Genomic DNA, 18,249 nt, shown 5'->3' on the forward strand with positions numbered 1-18,249 from the left:
ATTCCAGACCCTCCCAGCCCTGTGTCTGGGGTCCTTTTAGGTTCCCCAAGGCCTAAGCAAACAGGGGTGTTTGCAGTGACCAGGTGTGCATCTTGGCTGGTCACAGGGTTGCAGCCCAGTACCCAGGGAAGAGGGATCCAGGATCAAATGGATAGGACAACCGCTGGGGGAGGGGCCGGCCCCACCGGAGGAAATGAAAATAGTTGCAGTTTCATTTGCTTTAAAGCACAGCCCTCGTAATAAATGCTCACAGCAAATGTGCTGAGCAAACACCTCGGCATTCATCAATATGCGGGGGCTGTTTACTGCCTCATAAACTTGGAAGCAAGTGATATTGTCTCCTAAATCAATGGCTGCGCGGACAGCCTTGGCACTCCAGGAGAACAGCATGGCCAGGCCGCGCCTGTGCTGAAATTAATGGCTGGAGCAGTGACTGGAAGGTGCTTAGTCACCGCCGAGGGGATTAGGAGCCATTCCAGGGGACGAGCAGCCACCGTGAGTGAGCGTGTGTTTTGGGGGAGGGCTGATGGGCTGTGAGGGTGTCCCTACATGGGAGCTGCACTCAGGGTGCAGGGGCCGATGACCCAGCCCTGGGGAGGGAGGAGGGGAGGGCCTGGCTGAACCAGGCTCCAGCCCCCTACTCCCGGGGATCCCCAGCACCTTGCAGCCGTCCAGCTTGGGGTAATTGCTGAGGAAGAGGGTGGAGGGAGGGGAGCCAGGCAGCCAGGTTTCCAAGGGGGATCCCGGGAAGTGTTTATGGAGGTAGACGCTGCAGTGGGGGCAGTCCCACAGGGGCCTGGCCGCTTCTGGGAGGCTTCCAAGGTGGGATGGAGAAAAAGACACCTGCCCTTGGAAAATGCTGTCGTGTTGACCAAGCACCAGCCCATTAATGAAGCGGGCTCGGGAGGAGCACTGCGGGCCAAGCCGGCTGCTGCCCTGTGCTTCCTGTGGGGTATTGAATGGTGGCCCCCAAAGTATGTCTGCATCCTAATCCCTAGAACCTGTGAATATGACCTTATTTGAAAAAAGGGTCTTTGCAGATATAATTAAGGATCTTGACATGAGGAGATCATCCTGGGTTACCTGCGTGGGACCTAAATCCAGTGACAAGCGTCCTTTAATAGAGAGGCTAAGGGAGATTTGAGACAGGTAGAAGGGAAGAACAGAGGAGAGGAGGAAGCCATGTGGAGTCTGAGGCAGAGCCTGGAGTGAGGTGGCTGCATGCCAAGGAATGCCAGGCACTGCCAGTGGCCACTCGGTTTAGGGCTTCTGGCCTCCAAGCCACGAGAGAATGAACATCTGTGGTTTTAAGCCACCAAGGCTGTGGTCACTGGTAACAGCAGCCACAGAAACTAATACACTTCTCTTCCCCAAACCCGGGCTCCCCTACAGTCCAGCAGCTGCGCCCTACATTTCTGGGGATGACTGGTTCTGGCCAGAAGTGCCCAAACCGGTGGGGGCAGCCCAGCCTGGCAGAGCCTTGGAAAAACTCCGAGTTTCCTTCTCTTGGCCTCAGCAATCACTCCTATATAATAATAGCACCATTCAAAGCGCAGGTGGTTTTGTTCGCCTGAATTTGTTCACCTACTCAGGCACTCGGCAACTCATGCCAAGCAAAGTGTCACTTAAAGCAGCAGGTGCCCCCAGAATTTTACTGAGATCAAAATTGGGCCTGGGCAACATGGTGAAACCCCGTCTCTACTAAAAATACAAAGATTAGCTGGGCATTGTGGCACACGCCTGTAATCCCAGCTACTTGGGAGGCTGCGGCAGGAGAATCGCTTGATCCCGGGAGGCAGAGGTTGCAGTGAGCCGAGATCGCGTCACTGCCCTCCGGGTGTGTGTGTGTGTGTGTGTGTGTGTGTGTGTGTGTGTGTGTGTGTGTGTGTGTGTGTGTGTGTGTGTGTGTGTGTGTTTAATGGACCTTGGGACGAGCGACAGGAAGCTGTGATGCCAGGTGTGGGCCTTGCACCCAGCTCACCCATGCTGCCCCAGGGCGGCTTCCTTGTCCACACCCCAGCCGCTTTCCAGTTAAACATTTATTCTCAACCCCAGCCCCAGGTCCTTGTGTCTCAAGTTGTCTCATTTGTTTCCCTTCATGTGCCCATCCCTTCCACCTGGGGTAGAGATGGGCAGCACCTGAGCCCGGGCAAAGAGGTTCATAAGTCATTTCACAAGACGATGAGTTAACTGACTTACCGACAGGCAGAAGTGGATTCGGAGCCAAGTTCCCTCTGATAAATGGAAGAGGGTGCCATGGGGGAAAAGCCTGGTATTTTCTGGAGGGTCTCACGTTACCTTGATAATTTTGAGTGTGGTTTAAGGTTCAACTCTCTGCCTTATAGGATGAGAAACCCCAAATCGTTCTCACCCAGAGACAGAGGGCTTCCTCCCGCAGGGGGCCCAGGGGAAACTGTTAAGGGCTGCAGGATAACAAATTATTAACTAATGGTGAGAAATATTTCGGCTGTACTGTGGGAAATTGCCAATATTTGAATGCTTCTGCCCTATAAAAGTGGCAATTTCATATGGCTCAACACTGCTATCGCCACAGGGGTCTGGGATACTCAGATCCCTTTGACCACAATTGTCCCCTGCAGGTCCCACACGTGGGAAGCCCAATTCTAATCCAAGAGGTTCTTGGTGAGCAATGAACTGCAGCAGGGATTCCGGGGCGAGAGGGTGAGGAACAAACAGGCAGACCCCGCCAGCTGTCAGCTGGGAGCCAGCCTGGCGCCCACCACTCCACCATGATGGTCTTTTGTTGAACAAACACAATTTTCCTGGACACCAACATCGAACAAGGCAACTCTGTGACCGGATAGGGGGAGACAAAAACAAGGCCACTTGTTCAAACAAGGTAATCACGTTTGAACACAGACACACACACAGCACACTATTCAAACCACAAAAACAACCACATGTGCCTCCCTCTCACCCAATGTCAATGATGGCTACTTCCTTACCAATGACAGCCTTAGCTCACTCTATCCTTTCTCGTCTTGGATAAAAACTAGTGATACCCAATCATACCCAATCCAGAGCAACTGCTCCCCAAGTCACCTAACGCGAGCTCAACTCCTATAACAAGGTCACCTACCACCCTCTTACTGAGACACCCCAAGTTTCCCTGTGGTGTGCAGTCTCCCCTGTGGCAACAAGTACCCAGAAAACTAACTTTATTCAACTATGTGTTCCTGGTTTCTTTGGCTCATGGGCATTGATAACGGCAACAGGCTCTGGCAGCCTGGACCTGGCCATCTCTGCATTGACGATAGGCCCACCACCACCGCCATAATCACTTCCACCAGTACCACAATGGCAATCCCCTCACCAGTGTTACTGCCACCCCTCCCTAACTGCCAAGTGAGGTATACACATTTTATCCTCCTTTAATTCCATGAGTTAAGAACTGTCGTCTCCACTTTCCCAAATGAAGCTCTTATGGCTCAGTGAGGTGTTAGACTAAATGTTTGTGTCCTCCTCCACATTCGTGTTGAGATCCTCTTCCCCAGTGTCATGGCGTTAGGAGGTGAGAGCTTTGGGGGAGATTAGGTCATGAGGGTGGGGCCTTCATGAATGGGATTAGTGCCTTTACAAAGGACACAAGGAGAGGACCGTCACCTGCAACTTGGAGGGCCATCACCAGAACTCAGCCAAGCTGCACCCTTTGTTACAGGGGCTTTAACGGACTGAGACACCAGGTTAGGTAACCGGCTCAAGATCGCACAGCTCAGAACTGGCAGAGCAGGGCTTTGGATCCCCAGTCAGCCACCGACACTCTACTGCTTCCCCTGAAGCAGAAGGCGGCTTCGGGCCACCCCACACCCACCCCAACCCACCCCACTTCTCCCCCGTTCCCACACCCTTCCCTCCTCTCCTTCCCCCTGCTCAGATATGAGCTCCCCGCAGTTGCCTCTGAGACCCTCCAGGGCAGTCCTGGCTGGTCCCATCTGACTTGCAGATTGTTGTGTTTCTTTAAGGTGGCTTTGCACGCATTGTCTCCAGTGCCCTGTGTGTGGATTTCACAATTGAACGTGTGCAGGATGATGTTGTTTCCTTCATGCCAAGTCCTCCAGTCTATCTCCCTGTTGCCACCATGTGCCAAATGCAGTGAGCACACAAATTCTTTCCAAAGCCAAGAATAGAAACCAAGATTTATGAGTCTCAATCTATTACTGTAACCAGCAGGATCACTTTCTCCCCATATCCTTTATTTCATGGCCATATTTTTCTTTGTAAATGGCACCTTTTTAAGATGCTATATAAAGAGGCCCAATTCAAAGTTTTAAATTCAGATTATTTGGGCTATTTGAGAACATTCTAAGCAGCTGAACTATGTGTTGAAATACCCTTTTTACATGCTTGAATAAGTCCAAACAGCTTAAAGGATTTTCTTCAAGTTTTCAGAAAAAAAAAAGATTTACTTCTAGACTGAGGAAAAAATATGATAAATTTCTGCACAAAAGCAATGCCCTGAGAGAGAAATCACTTATGTGGCTGTGAAAATCAGGGGCTTTGTAGAAAATGCAGCCCAGCCTACAAGCAGAGGTCCCCTGGGCTCTTAATGCAGATGTCAAGGGTGTTTGCAGAGAAGCAGGCTCAGGTGGGTTTAGGGGGTGTCTGAAGGCCGAGATCTCTTCTTCCAGTGCGTGTTTATGCTAAACCCCAGAGATAAGGATTAGAGGTCGGGCAAGGTGGCTCATGCCTGTAATCCCAGCACTTTGGGAGGCCAGGGAGGGCAGATCACTTGAGGCCAGGAGTTCAAGACCAGCCTGACCAACATGACAAAACCCGTTCTCTACTAAAAAAATACAAAAATTAGCTGGGCATGGTTGCACATGCCTGTAACCCCAGCTACTCCAGAGGCTGAGGCAGGAGAATCGCTTGAACCCAGGAGATGGAGGTTGCAGTGAGCTGAGATTGTGCCACTGCACTCCTGGGAGACAGAGCAAGACTCTGTCTCAAGAAAAAAAAAAAAAGGATTAGAAACAGAAATCATGCTCACTATAAAGTAGTTTAAATTGTTATTGATTCTGTTGAGTGTGAATGGGGAGCTTTTCAGTTAGGGCACGGGGGTGGCAGGTGGCACAGTTCACGGGAATGGCAGTAGCATTCCTGGTGCTCCAGGGAATTTCTCCTTTTATTGCTAGTGAGGCTGCACTGTGGTCTAGAAGCAGCTTCCAAAAATCTTCAAAAGACACGTCACTGAGATGGTGGCTGCTCACTCTCTGAGCTCCTGCGTGCATAAAAACATTTCCCTGCTGCAGCTGTGGAAGCAACGGTGCTGCGGTCTGCTGTCTGCACCCCGGGATCTGCCTGCGGCACTTACCTGCTCCCAGGCCACTCCTGAGAGGAATGCTTTCTAGACTCGGGGTCCTCTCCTGATTGGGGACGGGGTGGGGGGGGGGAGGTGCTTCACAATGTCCTCTCTGATCAGCTGTGAAAATGAGTCCGTGTTAAACAAACAGCATTGTTCCATGTGAGCGGCATGGAGGCCTCACCCTGTCCATGAACTGCTGGAGACAAGAGTGGCCATGCTATTGTCTTTCTTGAGAAAAACCTTTAAACCAGGTTCAAGGGTTCCTTAAGCCTTGGATGGGTATCCGATTACTTTTCTTTTCCCCCAATGCGTCATTAAAAAAATTGGCTCCATAGAACACTTGTCTCATCTGTTTTGCTCACAGACAACCCCCACTCTCCCCGCAAGAAAGACAAACCGCAGTCTCCCCCAGACAGCAACCCCATCTCCTCAAAGACCTTGGGCAGCCGCCAGCAGGGATAAGAGCCACGTGCTTTTCATCACACCAGGGAGGCCGTGTTCTGTTGTTTGGTTTTAATATTTCACAATGGTGATTCCAGCCAGAAATGAAAGCATTAAAAGGCTCTCTGGCTCATAAGCCCCCTGCCTGGCCCTGTCCTGCGTGGGCAGGTCGTCACTCCTGATGCAAGTGGCAAATGCTTAGCAGGCCTCCACTTTCCATGAAACGCAAACCCTCCAAGCCCACAGCCGGAGCGGAGGGTGCAGGCGGCCCTCTGCACAGCCCCCTCCTTCCCCAGACCCGCTTTCTCCCGCACCGCGGGGCCTATCCCCCAATGGGGGCCTCTATTGGGTCTGGTCAGCGCGGGGCCCCGGCCCTCCCACCAGCGGGGTCCTGTGGCCTTGTTGTGGGGAAGCCCTGAGCCTCTGGTCCTCAGGGCCCCAAAGCCAAAAGGGAGCTGCTCTCTGGAGTGCTGGCCTCCTTTGGCCGCCGGAGCGCCGCAGGGCCAAGATGGATCAGTGTATCCGCAGCCGCGTCAGAAATACATTGATTTTTGTTACAGCCACGAGGCCCATCCAATTAAAATTAATCACCAGCGTGTTCCAAGTCCTTATTCTTGCCAAGTGCATTGATGGCTGCTCACATGGAACAATGCTGTTTGTTGGACATGGACTCATTTTCACAGCCGATCGAGAAGAAATTTTGAAGCACACCCGTGCCCCCAATCCTGGGCAGCCTGCAGGTTTTCCGAGGTGGTATTAATCCGCTTAGGTCTTTAGGGGGCTTGGGCCAGGGCAGCTTTCCTTGTCTGGGGCTGGAGTCATTACTAAACATTTATTAGGCTTCTATCTAGAGTCAGGGCACAGGCCAAGGTGCAGTCGCAGAGAGAGAGGAGAGATAACGCCCCTGTGTGGTGCCTGGGAAGCATTTGTAAACTGCCAGCAGGTTGGGAGGGGGAGGACAGGCAGGTCCTTGGAAATTACAGAGCCGTGGATGCACATCTGGTACCACTATGTAAACATAAAGGACACATAGGATAGAGACAGGACACAAACCTGCCCAGGTAGGACTGTTTATTTGCTTACTGGTAATGGCAATGATGGGATGGAAAAGTCAGCCACTGATATCAGACAAACCTGGATTTGAATCCCAGCTCTACCGCCAACTAGCTGTGTGACCTTAGGCAAGTCACTTACCCTCTCTGATGACTGGTTTAGTCATCTCTAAAATCTGGCTAATAATACCTTCCCGCAGGGATTGAATGGCGTTATCACTTATAAAGCCTTTAGAATAGTACCTGGTGAATACTAAGTCATCAAAGAACACAATTTTGATTAGTTTCTCAGTTTTCTGTAACTCTCAGCAATCTTCCGAATGTCTATTTGCTCAAGTCTGGAAGTATCCCAAGAGTCTATATTTAACTTTTTTTCCCCCCTTCTGGTTGAGGGTAGCAAGGAATGAGAAACTATATACAGAAAAAGATTCCTTGACAATCCCTACTTTTTTTTTTTCTAGAGATATTCTTTCTTTCCAAACTTTTCAAGGTTTCCTTTTTAGCCCAGATTTCTGTTTAGTAGAGCAACCATATCAAGTTTTTTTAATTTTAATTTTAATTTTTTTAATAGAGTCTGGCTCTGTTGCCAAGGCTGGAGTGCTGTGGTGCGATCTCCACTCACTGCAACCTCTGCCTCCTGGGTTCAAGCGATTCTCCTGCCTCCCGACTCAAGCAGTTCTGCCTCAGAGTAGCTGGGATTACAGGCATGTATCACCATGCCAGGCTAATTTTTTGTATTTTTAGCAGAGATGGGGTTTCACCGTGTTGCCCAGGCTGGTCTTGAACTCCTGACTTCAAATGATCCACCTGCCTCAGCCTCCCAAAGTGCTGGGATTACAGGCGTGAGCCAACGTGCCTGGCCCAATCACACCACGTTCTGGCGAATACGGATGCAGAATGTCTGGGTGTTAGCAGTGTGTCTGGGGGTGGGGTGGTTCTCATTGTCCTTGCTGGTGTGGTGTTTCCTTTCATGAGGTCTTTAGGTGTGTAGCTAGCTGAGGCCATGTGGTACAGTGCTTAGGCAGTGGGCTTGGGAATTCATCCATCTGCTTTTAATCCCTACCACGAACTCATTTTGTCATCCAAGTTCTCCAGGTCTCAGTTTGTCTGTTAAACAGGGATGATAAGGATAATACCCTGTTCCTGGGATTGTTGACCCCAGACACTGAGTTTTAGGTTCCTGACATCAAATGGACTATTATTTTGTAATATTGCACTCTTCCAAAATACCTTTTTCTAGAAAGTAACCAAATGATTTGTGACTCAGAGTTGAGATCTCCCTGCTCAGTGTATTCACCAGAACTTAGTAGGGTTGTTCTTTTTAATTTAGCCATTTTAGCAGGTGGGAAATGGTTTTAATTTGCATTGTCCTACAGACCAATGATTTTGAGCATCTTTTCATGTGGTTATTTCGCATCTATATATTTTTTGGCATTATCTGACAATTTGGCAAATTGTTCAAATCTTCTGCTGTTTTTGCATTTTTTTAATTATTTTGAGAGTTTAACAACTATATACTAGGTACAAGTCCTTTATAAGTATTTTGCCAATATTTTCTTCCAATCTATAGCATGTGTTTTTGTTCTCTTAACACTGTCTTTTTTTTTTCTTTGATATAAGGTCTCACTCTGTCACCTAGGCTGGAGTACAGTGGCATCATCACAGCTCACTGGAACCTCAACTTTCCTGGGCTCAGGTGATCCTCCTACCTTAGCCTCATGAGTAGCTGGGACTACAGGTGCGCACCACCACACCCAGCCAATTTTCTTGTATTTTCTCTAGAGAAGGGGTTTCACCATGTTGCCCAGGCTGATCTCAAACTCCTGGGCTCAAGCAATTAGCCCAGCTTGGCCTCTCAAAGTGTTGGGATTACAGGTGTGAGCCACATTGTCTTTTGAAGAGCAGAAGTTTTTAATCTTGAACAAGTCTAATTTATCACTTTTTTTTTCTCCTATGGATCATGCGTTTGGGTGTGGTAGCTAAGAAACCTTTGCCAAACCAAGGTCACAAAATTTTCTCCTATGTTTTCTTCTAGGAGTTTTATAGTTTAGTTTTTACATTGAGGTCCAAGATCATTTCAAAGCTAAGTTTGGTATATGGTTCGAAGTTCACATAGAGGTCCCATTTTTTGCATATGGGTGTCCAGTTATTCCAGCATCATTTATTGAAAAGATGATCCTTTCCCCATTGAATTGCCTTTGCACCTTTGTTGAAAATCAGTGGACCACCTATGTGAGGAGGGGCTCTATTCGAGGGAGCATCTCAATTCATTTTATAATCTTGTATTAAAATTCCCTGCTCCTGGCCTTCATCCCCTGAAACTTCTCCCCATTATACCCAGACAGGGTCCCCCACTCTCATCCATGGGAACTGCTCACTGTATTGGGTCCCCACCACAAAAGGCACTGACTGATCTTCTATACCCTGAAGCTCCATGAGCCTTGTTCCAGTGGAGGTTGGCTGCAGATGGGTGCACAGGCCTCTGAGAGGTTGGGGGAGTCCCCCACACCATGTCTTCCAGAAAGCCTGTCATGTGAAGAGCACTCCCCACTGTGGACCACAGCTCTGCATGCCCAAGGTGCTCTGAAACCCTGGCCAAGTTGGAGCCCTCAGAGCCCCTCCACATCCTCCCACTCCTGCCCCATCCTTACCTTCCCTTAACTCCAATCAGGCTGGAGAACCTTCAAAAGAAACTTGAGGAGAAGACCCTGTCTCCCTTTGGAATACACGGAAGGTGAACTCCTCCAGCAGCCCATCTTGGCCGCCTCTCCAGCAGCTGCCTGGGGAGGCAGAGCACGAGCGTCTGAGGGCTGCTGGCTGCATTTCCCAGCAGTTAGGAATTAGATGAAGCCATAACCAGCGCTATACTTGGCAAAGCACCTGGACACAATAGTATGCTTAATGAAATGATTAAATGTCTCCACAGCGGAGCTTCATTTCATTGATTTAACTTTTATTGACCTCTGATGAATGTCTGCCAAAACACTAGCACAGCATGGAGGGGCCTGGGCAGGCATCTGCCACCAGGCACGATTTGGGCTGAACTTGTCCCCTCTTTTTTCCCAACCTGGAGAACTCAGTGCCATCATTTCTGCTCTTTAAGTCACATCCCCTGGAGATAATTGAATGAGTACTGAACTGGAAAAATAATAATAAAATGTTTCCTTTTTCAAAGAAAATTGGTCCTGGCCAGGCAGAAACGTAGAGGGCTATGTTCCCTAACATTCCTATATTCAATCAACTGAAAATCATATGGTTTGTATCTAGGACAAAACATATTTCCAGAGAGTCCTACCAAGGTGTTCCATGGAAAATATTTTTCAAAGGGACAATTTTAATGTTAAGATTCACTGGAGAAATGCTGTCCACTTTATCCCTTCTGTAAGATTCACAGTGCACTTCACCTTAGCAAAGATGCTGAGAAGTCGTGAAGGAGATTCACCTGCTTAGCTAAATTCAGCTGCTTTTGCAACATTACTTAAGCTAAGAACTCTTTTTTTTTTTTTTTTTTTTTTCACCTAACACCTATTAACACCAGGGAACTTGGTTGGGAAATGCCTTTCCAGAAAATTCCATGAAATGTTCACATAAAAGCAGTATCTGTTGCTCTGTTCTATTCAACAAAAGCCGTAGAATCAGTGAAGGGTGAGACAGTGAGGAACTGGGGGCCACCCCAGGCGCCCTAGCTGCTTCTCTCTGGCATTCCCAGCCTGACCAGACATGAAAAGAAATCATGATGTTTTCCAGAGATACTGATGAGTGGGGGGGCCGGATGCCCCAACCAGAGCTCTGTGATTAACCAGCTGAGTAAGGCTGCTTGGACCCCCAGATCAGAAAGAGTCCATCTCCCTGAGCTTACCACAGTATGCACTTACCTATGATGGCACAGTAAGTGTATAGCAGATAGTTTTTATCTTTTTCTCTCCTGCCAGTTTTCTGAAGAGATTCGTTTTCTCCAAATGTCATGACTGAATTAAAAACAGTTTTTTTTTTTTTCCAACTTACTTCCTTCTGCACTGCATCTCTTCCTTCTCCAAACTCATGTTTGGGACTAGGGATCTGCTATGGAAGACTTCTGATTTTTTTTTTTTTTTTTGACACAGAGTCTTGCTCTGTTGCCCAGGCTGGAAGGCAGTGGCATGATCTCAGCTCACTGCAACCTCCGCCTCCTGGGTTCGAGAGATTCTCCTGCCTCAACCTCCTGAGTAGCTGGGATTACAGGCACCCACCACCGCGCCCAGCTAATTTTTGTATTTTTAGTAGAGATGGGGGTTTCACCATGTTGGCAGGCTGACCTTGAACTCCTGACCTCAGGTAATCCACCCGCCTCAGCTTCCCAAAGTGCTGGGATTACAGGTGTGAACCACCGCGCCTAGGCCCACCCTGTCTTTTAAGAGGTATCAGCCATGAAAAAACAGAATGCCACAATGAAAGCCATTCTCCCCGCTTCGTATAGAGCCTCCACTGCCACTAATGCAGAATTAGATTAGGGGCTGACTATCCCTGTGAAATAAACTCTCCCCACAGTCAGAAAACATCTGGAAACCACGGAGTCAGCAGATAAAGCTCCAACCTTCCCTCTTGTCGCTCCCCAGCTCCCCACACAGTGTGCTGGGCTGTCATCTGCAGCGGGCACATTCATTCTCATTCTTTATGCCTTGTTATTCTGTCAATTTCTTAATCTATTTATGCTGACTTTATTTTTAGTGGGCCTATTGTGACAGTGAATCCTGAAATTGCCTTGGTTGTTTTCTGAAAATGGCTGTTACTGAACCATAATGCAGACCCCAAATAAAATAATGTAAGCCCCAGGCAGTTTCTGGAGGTCTGCAGCAGCTGTCTACATTTAGAGCTGCATATCAATTCTCCCTTCAGAGGGGCTTGCCGGGAGAGGCAGCTCAAAAGGCAATGCCATGTCATATTTAGATAAGCATCTCTGGGTCCCGCTAAAAATGCTCACTTCTTCCCCTTTTGGAAAATTTCTTCAAACATTAATAAATTCCCTCCCCTCTCCCTATCTGTTGTTGGCAAACTATAAAAAATGCAAATGATCCAGAAACCAATTAATTTTTAGAAGGTTGCAGCTGCTTTGCTGTATTCACAAGACATGGTGGGCACATTAGGGTATGTGTCTCTGAGCCACATGCATGCAGAAGGCATCGACTTCTTGTTGCAGAAGCACCAGTTATCTCCAGATAGGAGCCATCGTTCAGCCGTGTCCGAGCAAACAGATTGCTTCCAAATTGCATTCCACTTCTGAAGAACCTGCTAATGAAGGGGCCATGCCGAGGCAAGACGGTGGCCTCGTGATACATTTCCAGTAACACAATGAAAAGTTTCACCTTTTTGTACCAAGGAAATGCTCGGTGGAGAGGCAGAGGTGCCGGCACTGGCATTCTTCAGGCCGGCTCTGGTATCTTAAGCCCTAGGGGCTTTGGGGTTACAGCTACGTAAACTTGGTTAGATTTAGAGCTCATAATTGCAAACATCAAAGTCTTTATTTTTCTGGCGGTTCTGCAAAATGTCGAAATAGTATTCCTACAAGAGAACACCATCAGTCTTTTTTCTACTTTCTATGACATTCAACCATACTGTTCACAGCTCACCCAACAGCCATTCCCCCTTTCCGTTCTTCCCTTGTAGTAGAAGCTGGATTGGGTTTAGGTAGAGGGATAGCAATCCCATAATTTCAGCCCCCCAAGGTACACTGTGCCTGGTCCAAACCAATCACTGTAATCCCATGTGTGGCCCAGGAGTCGGCATACAACCCAACTGTGGCCAGCGAGACACAGAGCAAGCCTGCTGATGGGGCTTCTAGGAAATACTTTATTTTTCTTCAGATACAAGACAAAGGCATGTAAGGAAAAGACCTTTCTGCACCTTCCCCAACTTCCTGCCTCCAACGCTTCTGTGTGATGATGTGATACTTGGAACATGGTGGCATCTTGTGACCATGAGGTGACAGGCTTGGCATGGACAGCCGTGTGCTGTGGGTGGCAGAGCAGGTAACCAGGAAGCCTGGTGCTGACACCCATCCTCCTGCACCTATGCCAGCTGGGACCGCCCACCTCCGGACTTCTGACCGCGTGAGCTGACGGCCTCTCTTCACTGCCCGGTGCCTGTTGGTCAGCTGTTTTGTTACTTGTGATCAAAAGCATTCCTGATGGATTCAAGACTCTTTGAAGAAACTGGAGCTGTGTCACCTGGAATCTCTGCTGTCAGCTGCTTGAATCCCCTCCCAGCATTTCCACCAACCTGTGCTTAGGCAATTAGAGAAGGAGGAGCTCAGGCCAGGCACGGTGGCTCACGCCTGTAATCCCAACACTTTGGGAGGCCGAGGCGGGCAGATCAAGAGGTCAGGAGATCGAGACCATCCTGGCTAACACGGTGAAACCCCATCTCTACAAAAATACAAAAAAATTAGCCAGGCGTGGTGGCGGGTGCCTGGAGTCCCAGCTACTTGGGAGGCAGGAGAATGGCCTGAACCAGGGGGCAGAGCTTGCGGTGAGCCGAGATCGCTCCACTGCACTCCAGCCTGGGCAACAGAGAGAGACTCTGTCTCCAAAAAAAAAAAAAAAAAATAGAGGGAGGAGCTCACTCTCTCTCCCAGGCCACCCATGCCACCTCTGGGCCCTTCTGCCAAGTCTTTGTTCTGTGATGAGGGAATTCAGCTGGACAGCATTCCCTGGGAGGCGTGGGGGCTGAGTCCCTCCCGGAGCCTGCCTGGAAAGGGCAGGGCTTGTCAAAGCCCCAGTGTGGGAGGCACGAAGGTGAGAGCCGCGCTGGCCAGGTATGCCCTGTTCTGCTTCCTCCTGCGAGTTCCCCAGGAGGGAGGAGTTTTATTCTTTCTAAAAATAGCTTTACTGAAATATAATTCCCACAGCACACAATTCACCCATTTAAAGTGTGCAATTCAGTGGTTTCTAGTACTGTCACAGACAGGTGCCACCATCACCACAATGTTAGAACATTTCGTCACCTAAAGCAAAACAAAACAAACCTTTTCCCTTTAGCCGTCATATTCCTCCAAGTCTCCAGCTCCCCACTCCCTCAGTCCTAGGCAACCACTAATCTTTCTGTCACTCTAGATTGGCCTGTTCCAGACATTTCCCATGAATGGAACCATGCAATATATGTGGTCTTGGTGTCTGGCTTCTCACTTAGCGTCATGTTTCCAAGGTTCATCTATGTTGTAGCACACATCAGCACTTCATTGTTTTTTATGACCAAATTGTATTCCATTGTATTGATATACAATTGTTTCTCCTTATTTTTGGTAGTTCTGTTCTATAAGGTCACCGCAAACATTGAATTAGCAAACATTGAACCACTACCCCTAGAGGAAATACAGAGTTAGGTTCCTGCAAGCCTCTGGTCACATTTTTGCCTACTGATCGATATGTAATCTTGTTTTATGTGTATTTCTGTTTAAAGACAACTAATTTGATATATATATATATATATAATGTGTCTATATATTTATATACGTATGTGCATATGTATATATGTACAATATGTGCATATATATATAGTTGGTTCATTAACATTGAAGTTATGGCCAACAGCATTTCAACTCATATTTCAGAGGGTGGAGGTTTGTGGGGAGGAGTGTTTTCCTGGAGAGCTCTCAACATAGATACACTTGCGTGGACCTAAAATCACCCAAGCTAGGAGGGCCAGCCCATCCCGGTCTGCCCTGGGCTGAGGGCTTTCCCAGGAGAGGGAACCTTCAGTGCTAAAGCCAGACAGGGACGGCTGTTCACCCTACCTGCCTCCCTACATCCATCCAGGGGTTCTGCATCCACCCTTTGGAGTAGCACAAAACAAAGATGATCCCCTCTTTCCCCAGGCAGACTCTGAGTGAAGACACATCCTGGGTCCACTTCTCAGGCTCAACATCCTCAATTTCTTGGACCTCCTTCATATTGTGTGAGGTGGCAGAGGCTGCTTGCTGATCACCAGGCTCCTCTCCTCTTCTTCTGCACTTTCCAGCCTCTCTCGCAGGTAGGAGTGGCCACAGGAGTTCTAGAATGTGAGCAGAAGGCATGTGGCCACTTCCAGGCCCTGCCTATACACACCTTCCACTCACAGTCCTCCATGCTCTTGCACAAGAGGGAAGCTGCCCTGGGTCACTGCTAGGGGAGGGCTGACCTCCACTCAGGAGCCCCTCCTAGGTGAGCAAGCCATAAGCGGTTGTGCTGGGTCTCTGTGGTTAGAGGCTTACCTGTCACAGCAGCTCCAATCACTTTGACTGGCTCACATGATGCAAAGCTCTTTTGTGACCAGCTCAGTCCTCTGCACACATTCCTGCCTGTCTAGACTCCTTTTTTGGAGTCCAGGTGTGGTCCGTGTGTCCAAGGCTGAGGCCAATGCTCTCCCTCTTCCCACACCTATCTCTAGGGGTGTTGGGTAAGATCGCATTAACTGGGGGAGCCCCACCCCGTGGCTGCCCCACATGAAACACTGTTAAACAGCCCTCCCAAGCCGTTTTCACCCATACCACTGCAAAGTCACGTTTTCCCCATCCTCTGCAGCTGGGGGCTTGGGAACACAATAATTAGCTTTATTGTGAAAATCACCCATCACCGTAGCTTACTGAGGTCCTCTGGATCCTGATTCTGTCCACTGTGCCTTGAGTCTTCGGCCATTCACTGGTGTCTCCACTCTCCACTGCCTTACTCACAAGCATGATCGCTATGGTAACAACAGCCAGCACTCCACAATAAACTCTAAGTGCTTCCCGAGTCTCAACTCTTCATCTTCTCAACAGTTCTCAAGTAGAAACTATTATGATTCCCACTGTATAGAGGAGTAAACTGAGGCACAGTCAATAACTTGCTCCAGGACAATTAGCTAGTAAGTGACAGAGCTGGACTTAAACCCAGCAATTTGATGTCAGTCATACTCTTAACTATCAGGCTAATATTTTGTCTACACCTGGATCATGTCTGAATTCAGTTGTTGCAGACACAAATAGAGAACACAGACGTGCTCCAGGCAGCTGGGCCCTCTGCTGGAGACGCCTGCAGTTAACACCCCTCTGCTTATAGAGCATGTTTCAGGCTTACTTGTTCAACTGGTCACTCAGCCTCAACAGCCTCCAAGCTGTTTCATCATTTTATCTGTGAGGATTTCAAAGGAAACCAGGAGCCGAGTGCCCAGAAAGAAAAGAAGACTGGAATCAGAGAGCGTTCTGCAAGTTCGCAAGTTCAAGGGCCCAGAGGCAGAGTAGCCCAGAAGCCTCAAGGACTTTCTACCAAAACTCACAGGTACAACCTTGAAAACACAAGAAAAGAAAACAAGAACTTGCCTTCTTGGGCAAGGGGAGTTGAAAGAGGCCGGGCCCAGAACTCCAGAGATGAAATGGGAGCAGCTGCAGCCTGGCTGTTATTCCAAGCGTGTCATGCTGAGAAGTAAGGGGAGTGTGTGCTCATCACTGTCTGTGGTGTGGACTCAGGACGCGCCCCCTGGAAGCATCGATTCGGCCCGAGTCGCTTGCTGAGGGTGTGCTCTGTGGAGGGGCTGCCCACCCAGCCTCTCTATATTGACCATTTTCCTGCTTTATGCAAAGTAACTGGCCAAGCATTGTACAAAAGAAAGATAATTAATCCACTGGTTTAACACTTGATGAAATTATTTTCTTTTCACTGTCCAGCCTGAGTGTTGGGAGAGATGAAATAGAAAGTTGAGAGCCAGAGAAGGATGCCTCTCCCCTCCAGTGGGGGCAGCTGGATGGTGGGCAGGTTACCCTGGTGTGTCCCAAGCCCTCGGCCACACACAGCTCATGCTCATTCCTATCAAGGGAAGAACTGCTTTCAGCAAGCTAAGGCTGGCTTGAAAGTGGTCCAAGATCTAGAATGTCCATCCCTTTGTTAAAAATCTTCCTCGAACTTCCTGTCCCTTGTCCCCCCCATCCAGACAACCAGGAGGCAGACATAGGATCAGAGCCTGGCAGGGACAAGGCACCTACTCTGAAGATAGACAAGGAACACCTGAGTTTCTAACAGGCCAGGGGTGGGTTTCAATAGCGAACAGGCTGCAAATAACAACAAGTCCTGCTAAACAGCACTGGAAGTTGAATCAACTTCACTTTGCATATTCCATCCTGAATTATATGAGTACACACACACACACACACACACACACACACACACACGGAGGGGGGGGTTGGGAGGGGAGAGAGAGAGAGACAGAAAAAGAGATTAAGATTTTATGTGTTTCTAACCTACAGGATTTCTCTAAACATGCTGTGCGGGTCATCCAGCAACGGAGAATATAGAAAACTTCCAGAGATAGAGAAGCCCTTCTGCTTCCAGCCCCCTGATAAGGTATAAGAGAGACAGATTTTTAATCATGTATATCCAAATAGGAGAGAAAAAGATTCTGAAACTCTAACCTTGAGACGACTCTAACCCTACATATGATATATGACCGCAGCCACATGTTTTCCATCATTTTAAAATAGACTTTTATGTATTTTAGAAATGTTTTCCATAAGCATGTATTTCTTCAACAATCACAAAACATTAAATTTATAATAAAATGAATATGAAGATGAAAGAGAAGAGACCCACAGAGTCTTTTCTACATTTTTCCATCCTGAATTATACACACACACACACACACACACACACACACATGCACACAGAGGTTTTATTTTTAAAACTAAAATGGTGGTTTTTAATGGGAACCAGAGGTTAGACAATTACATAGTCCAGCACAAAAAACCTGCGGGTGATCAGGAGTTGGAAGGTTACAAAGTAATGAAGGTAACACTGGATATAAGAAGAAAAACTGTTCCAGAATCTCGGGAGTCAGGCTAATACAACCTCTCCTGCAATCCTGTCTGTGCTCACTCCTGGAGCCCATCTTGCCAAGGCCAAAGCTGCCTCTGTCCTCACCACCCCAACCCCCTTGGAAGTCCTTACAGTCCCCACCACAGCCCCAGTAGCCACCTTGATCATAGCCTCCTCTGCCACCATGACAATCATCTCCATAGTTACCCCCATATGAAAGCCTCTGGTTCCCCTCCTGGGCCATCTGGTTTACAGGCCTTACTCTGGTTGCATTCCATTATTCCTCCAAAGAATGAATGATGCAGAAAACCATCGCCATCACCACTATCATCACCATCAACACCACCATCACCATCATCACCATCAACACCATCACCATCATCACCATCACCACTATCACCACCATCATCACCACCATCACCATCACCACCACCATCACTATCACCATCAACACTACCACCATAACCACCCCCATCATCACCATCATCAACACCATCACCACCATCACCATCATCATCACCATTACCACCACCACCATCACCATCATCATCACCATTACCACCACCATCATCACCATGACCATCATCCATCACCAACATCATCACCAGCATCATCATCAACACCATCATCACTACCA

The 18,249-nt window shown here is 48.4% G+C and overlaps 1 long non-coding RNA gene across 2 annotated transcripts; it reads left to right on the top strand.

Annotated features, from left to right (window-relative positions):
• Window positions 1–201: 201 nt before the first annotated feature.
• LOC129534345 (uncharacterized) lies at window positions 202–17,363 on the top strand. 2 transcript variants are annotated; one of them, XR_008680906.2, is made up of 4 exons: window positions 202–495; window positions 14,666–14,820; window positions 15,867–16,085; window positions 17,048–17,363. It is a non-coding gene; the product is annotated as an uncharacterized lncRNA (long non-coding RNA). The 2 variants fall into 2 exon arrangements; XR_008680907.2 differs by having other exon boundaries at window positions 15,946–16,085.
• The last annotated feature ends 886 nt before the right edge of the window (window positions 17,364–18,249 follow it).

Source organism: Gorilla gorilla, chromosome 5 (assembly GCF_029281585.2).
Source record: "Gorilla gorilla gorilla isolate KB3781 chromosome 5, NHGRI_mGorGor1-v2.1_pri, whole genome shotgun sequence".
Taxonomy (NCBI): Eukaryota; Metazoa; Chordata; class Mammalia; order Primates; family Hominidae; genus Gorilla; species Gorilla gorilla.